Here is a 6,031-nt window from a genome sequence, read left to right on the forward strand (position 1 = left end):
ACCACGTTGTGCCTGACCTGATCTTCACCCGACCGCTCCCACTCTCCCGTGCAGGCAGTGAGGCTGGTTCCCTTTCTTACCACCTGTGTGTTCACGGGAGAAGCGCATGTAATTTCCTTCTAGAAGGTCTCCTTTGCGTTCACCGCTGGGCGGACCTTTGGTGCAAGAGGCCTCGCTTCCAGCGGGTCTCGGCCTCTGACGCCTTCTCAGTGAGCTTAATCACTTCCGGATTTCGATTTAAAGTGAGAGGCATGTGATGAGGTCCCAATAGTTCAATGTTGCTTTTAATTCCCTTGCCTTCGGGGACACGTTGAGGAGGAAATTGGCGCGGCTGAGGTCAAAGAGGCTGTTTCCTGCTTTCTCCTCCAAGGTTTTGATGGTTTCCTGTCTCACATTCAGGTCCTTCATCGATTTTGAGTTTATCTTTGTGGATCATGTAAGAAAGTGGTCCAGGCTCATTCTCCTGCAGGTCGCTGTCCAGCTCCCCCAAGCGCCATTTTGTCTTTTTTCCATCGCACACTCTTTCCTGCTTTGTCAAAGATTAGTTGGCCGAACACGTGTGGGTCCAGTTCTGGGCTCTCTATTCTATTCCATTGGTCCATGTGTCTGTTTTTGTGCCAATACCATACTGTCTTGATGATGACAGCTTTGTAGTAGAGGCTAAAGTCTGGAATTGTGATGCCTCCCGTTTTGGTTTCTTCTTCAATATGACTTTGGCTGTTCGGGGTCTTCTGTGGATCCACACGAATTTTAGAGCTGTTTGTTCCAGCTTTGAGAAGAAGGCCGGTGCAGTTTTGGTCAGGATCGCAGTGAATGTGTAGGTTGCTTTGGGTACTAATGACATTTTAACAATATTTATTCTTCCAGCCCATGAGCATGGAATGTTTTTCCATTTCGTTGTGTCTCAATTTCCTTAAGAAACAATCAACAAAACTAAAAAGCAACTGACGGAATAAGAAAAGACTTTTGCAAATGACAGATAAGGGGTTAGTATTCAAAAATCTATAAAGAATTTACCAAACTCAATCCCAAAAAACAAATAATCCAGTGAAGAAATGGGCAGAAGACATGAATAGACATTTTCCAAAGAGGACATCCAGATGGCCTACAGGCACATGAAACGATGCTCAGCATCACTCATTATCAGGGAAATACAAATTGAAACCACACTGAGATACCACCTCACACTGGTCAGAGCGACTAAAATGAATCAATCAGGAGACTACAGATGCTGGTGAGGGTGTGGAGAAATGGGAACCCTCTTGCACCGTTGGTGGGAATGTAAACTGGTGCAGCCGCTCTGGAAAACAGTGTGGAGGTGCCTCAAAAAATTAAAAATAGGGGTGCCTGGGTGGCTCGGTGGGTTAAGCATCTGACTTTGGCTCAGGTCATGATCTCGAAGTTTGTGGGTTTGAGCCCCACATTGGGCTTTGTGCTGACAGCTAGCTCAGGGTCTGAGCCTGTTTCAGATTCTGTGTCTCCCTCTCTCTCTCTGCCCCTCTCCTGCTCGTGCTCCATCTCTCTCTGTCTCAAAAATAAAAATAAATCATTAAAAAAATTTTTTGATTAAAAATAGAACTCGCCTTTGACCCAGCAATAGCACTGCTAGGGATCTACCCAAGGGATACAGAAGGCTGATGCATAGGGGCACATGTACCCCAATGTTCATAGCGGCACTTTCTACAATAGCCAAATCATGGAAAGAGCCTAAATGTCCATCACCTGATGAGTGGATCAAGAAGATGTGGCATATATACACAAAGGAGTACTACATGGCAATGAGAAAGAATGACATCTGGCCATTTGCAACAATGTGGATGGACCTGGAAGGTGTTACGCTGAGTGAAATAAGTCAGAGAGAGACCCATACCACGTTTTCACTCATATACAGAACTTAAGAAACTTAACAGAAGACCATGGGGGAAGGGAAGAGGAAAAAAGGTACAAACAGAAAGGGAGGCAAACCACGGGAGACCCTTAAATACAGAGAACAAACTGAGGGTTGATGGGGGGGAGGAGAGGGGAAAGTGGGTGATGGGCACTGAGGAGGGCACTTGGCGGGACCAGCACTGGGTGTTGTATGTAAGTGATGCATCACGGGAATCCACTCCCAAAGCCAAGAGCACGCTCCACACACTGCATGGTAGCCAACTTGACAATAAATTATATTTAAAAAATAAATAAGTAGAATAAAATAGAGACCTGTGACGTTTTCCCCCACAGGGACACCAAGGGGCCACCGCAGGGATGTTAATTGGCCTGATGCCAGCGTCTTGTCTCAGGGAACAGGGCTGCCGGAAGACAGCGTGGTCCGTGGCACCCCAAAATAAGTACAGCCGTAACCTCAAAGATCACTGAGGCTTGAGTCAGGCTCTGTGCTGACAGCTCGAGCCCGGAGCCTGCTTCAGGGTCTGTCCCTCTCTCTCTGCCCCTCCCCCACTGGTGCTCTCTTTCTCTCTCAAAAATAAACAAACTTAAAAAAACAAACAAGGTATGCACATAGATCTTTCTTCTCTTTTCTTTTGTTTTCTTTTTTTTTTTTTTGAAAGAGAGAGTGTGTGCCATGTAAGGCGGGGGCGGGGGGGTGGTGGCAGAAGGAGAGAGAAAATCTGGCTCCACGCTCAGAGGGGGACTCAAGCTTCAGACCAGGAGGTCATGACCTGAGCCGAAATCAGGAATCAGGAGTCCTTGTCTAACCCCCAGCTGCCCAGGCGCCCCCGTAGGTATTTCTTACTACAAACCACAGTGTCACAGGCTCTGCTCCTGGGACCGTTTGGAAATTTTCCCAATGAAACGTTCACCGTGTGGAGCGCTGCACCCTGTCCCCATGCGTTTCCTTGACCGCATGAAGACGATAAAAAGTCGTTTCCCAAACTTCTGTGACTAACGGATCCGTCTCTTTCACGTCAGTGCAGAGTCTCCGGGTCCCGACACCAGAGAGCGCCGGGGACGCGGGGACTCGGGGCCCACATGGCCTGGAGCCCAGCTCCCAGCTCCGCTGGAGCACCGTTGTTATTTTATTTACTTTATCGTGCAGTCTTGACCCGGCCTGGAGTCCCGGCTGAAGACCTCAGTCCCCCTCTTGGGCAGCCGCGGACGCGCACGCCACAACCACGCCTCTTATCCGGACCCTTGTCCACCCTCCCTCCCGGCCCAGCGCTGGGTGCCGGACAGCTGGGGACAGTCCTTTTGCCTAGAGAGGCCACAGGTGTTCCAATGAGCCGGTCCGCAGGGAGCCTGGGGGCCCCAGCTCCCCGGCCCTGCTGGCCGTCCACCAGCCGCTCCTCAGGGGCCCCCTCCACCCCTCACCCCTGCGGGCGCAGGCCCCGGAGGCCCCCAGCGCTCTGCCGTCCACCTGTCCCAGCGTCCTCCTGAGGTGCCCCACCCTCAGAAGAACCTTCACCTTTTATAAAACGGATGTAGAAGGACCGGTGCTCAGGGCCCAGCCGTGTGGCCGGGGCAGCTCCGTGCCCCGCCTTGCTTTCCCCACGTAAAGATGGGGGTCCCGGGTGCACAGGGTCAGCGCATGCGCTAGGTGAGCGGCTGCTCGGAGAAGCCGAGTAAAGTGCCCGGCTTCCTAGACGCCCGGCACGTGACCGCGCCCCAGCCTGGCCCTGGAGGTCGTGCGTGCCCCGCGCCGCTCTGACTGGACAGTCGCGATGGACGCCACCCGCCCCTTGCTTCCCTGACGGCTGACTTCATCTCAGGATAAAGTCGTCTGCGGCGGGCTAGGGCTCCCGTGACAAGAAAAGCCAGATAAATCACAGAAAGTGTCTTTTTTAAACTCTCAAGAGCTGGAGGAGCAACAAAGGCAGGAGGGACTGAGATCTCAGAGGCGGGAGACCCCGACCCCGCCCCCCAAACACGGGGTCCCTTGGATTGCTGGGAACCTGAGAATTTGCCTTGGGTCGAGGCAGAGCCCCCTCCCCCCACCCCGGACAGAGAAACAAGCAACACTGGAGAGTGGAGGGGACTCCAGGGTATGGCTGGTTTCACGGACGTTGGGAATCCACTGACCAGTTTCCACTCTCCAAATGCTGACGGCACAATGAGGCACTACTACAGCCACCAGAGGGCTACAGCCTCAAAGACTGACAGTATCACGTGTCGACGAGGTCCTGGGCCCCGGAACTCCTTCACAATACGCCTCCGGTGAGCGGACACGAAGGCTTATCGACACCCAAACACGTGTGAGAATGTGCACAGCAGCACCCCTCGCCAAAACCACATCTGGAAACAAGCCCAAGGCTGCCCACCGTAGATTACGGCCAGCCCCAGACTTCCCACATGATTCAGCAAAAATGGCGACACGGACAGACTGGCGACAAAAATGCACACGGACAGACTGCAGACACACACGGGTTCTCACAAGCACGGTGGCCAGTAGCCAGACACAAAGCAGCTGACACTGTGTGACGCCATTTACACAGAGTTTTAAAACAGACAAAAGCAATTTATAGTATTTGAGTCGGAATAGTGGTTATCGTTGGGGGATGGATACTGACAGGAGCCCAAGGGAGCCTCCTGGGTTTCTGGAACGCTCTGTACCTTGACATGAGTGGCTGTTACTATATACATTAAAACCTTGGTTTGTGAGCATAATTGATCCCAGAAACACACTTGTAATCCAACGCACTTGTAAATTAAAGCAAATTTCCCCATAAGAAATAATGGAAACTCAGGTGATTCATTCCACAACTCAAAAATATTCATATTAAGTGATTACAGTACCATAATGTCATACAAAATAGTAACAAAAATACAAAATATAATAAGCTTTTAATGTTTTTTTATTTAATGTTTTTTATTTATTTATTTTTGAGCGAGAGAGTGTGTGTGTGAGCAGGGAGGGGTCAGAGAGAGAGGGAGACACAGAATCTGAGGTAGGCTCCAGGCTCTGAGCTGTCAGCACAGAGCCTGACGCGGGGCTCTAACCCACAAACTGCAAGATCATGACCTGAGCCGAAGTCGGACGCTTACCTGACTGAGCCCCAGACGCCCCTGTTTATTTATTTTTGAGAGAGAAACAGATACAGCATGAGTGGGGGAGGGAGGGGAAAGAGAGGAGACAGAGAATCTGAAGCAGACTCCAGGCTCTGAACTGTCAGCACAGAGCCAGATGCGGGGCTCAAACTCACGAACCATGAGATCATGATCTGAGCCAAAGTCACAATTTCATCGACAACAGGCAGCTGCTGTTCATGAGCAAGCCCCTCTAAGTCACGTCCAAGAACGGAATCGGGCCACAGTTTCTCCAAGCAGAATTGAGGGTTCTCTGGGTGACCCCATCCCAGGCTTGGTCGATAATCTTGAAGCAGTTCACGATGTGGAAGTGATTTTTCCAAAACTTGGAGGTTAAGGTCTATTCCTTCAGTCACCTCAAAGCATCGCTGAAATAGTGCTTTGGTGTGAAACCTTTTAAAGTTTGAGATGACCTGCTGCTCCATGGGCTGGAGGATTGGAATGGTCTTGGGAGGAAGGAACTTGACCTTAATGAACTCGGATTCCTCCAGTGAGTCATCCTCAAAGCCTGGAGGACGAGCAGGGGCGTTACTCACCACCAGCAAGGCTTTGAGGGGGAGGTTCTTTCTAAAAGGTATTTCTTCACTGCAGGACCGAAGACCTCGTGGATGCACTCAATGAACAAGGTACGAGTGACCCACGCCTTGCTGTGGGACCTCCACAGAACTGGCTCTTCTGCACCTTGCATTCTTGAAGCCTCCAGACTCTCAGAATGAGACAGGAGCAGGGGCTTGACTTTGAAATCCCCAGTTGCATTAGCAAAGGTCTTTCATGGGTTTGTGAGCGGGCGCTGCATTGTCTTCTTCTGTAATGTACTTCCTCTTTGGCATCTTTTTCCAAAAAAGCCTTGTCTCATCACAGTTAAAAACTTGCTCCGCAGGTAACACTCGGAAACCGGGAGCTTCTGGAACTCGGTAGCCAAGGCCTCAGCTGCCTTCGCCTCCCCGCGCCTCCCGGCGCCGCGGACGCCACTCCCCTTAACGTTGTCAGAGCGCCCCCTGCTGGCCCC

Source organism: Suricata suricatta, chromosome 15, assembly GCF_006229205.1.
Source record: "Suricata suricatta isolate VVHF042 chromosome 15, meerkat_22Aug2017_6uvM2_HiC, whole genome shotgun sequence".
Lineage (NCBI taxonomy): Eukaryota > Metazoa > Chordata > Mammalia > Carnivora > Herpestidae > Suricata > Suricata suricatta.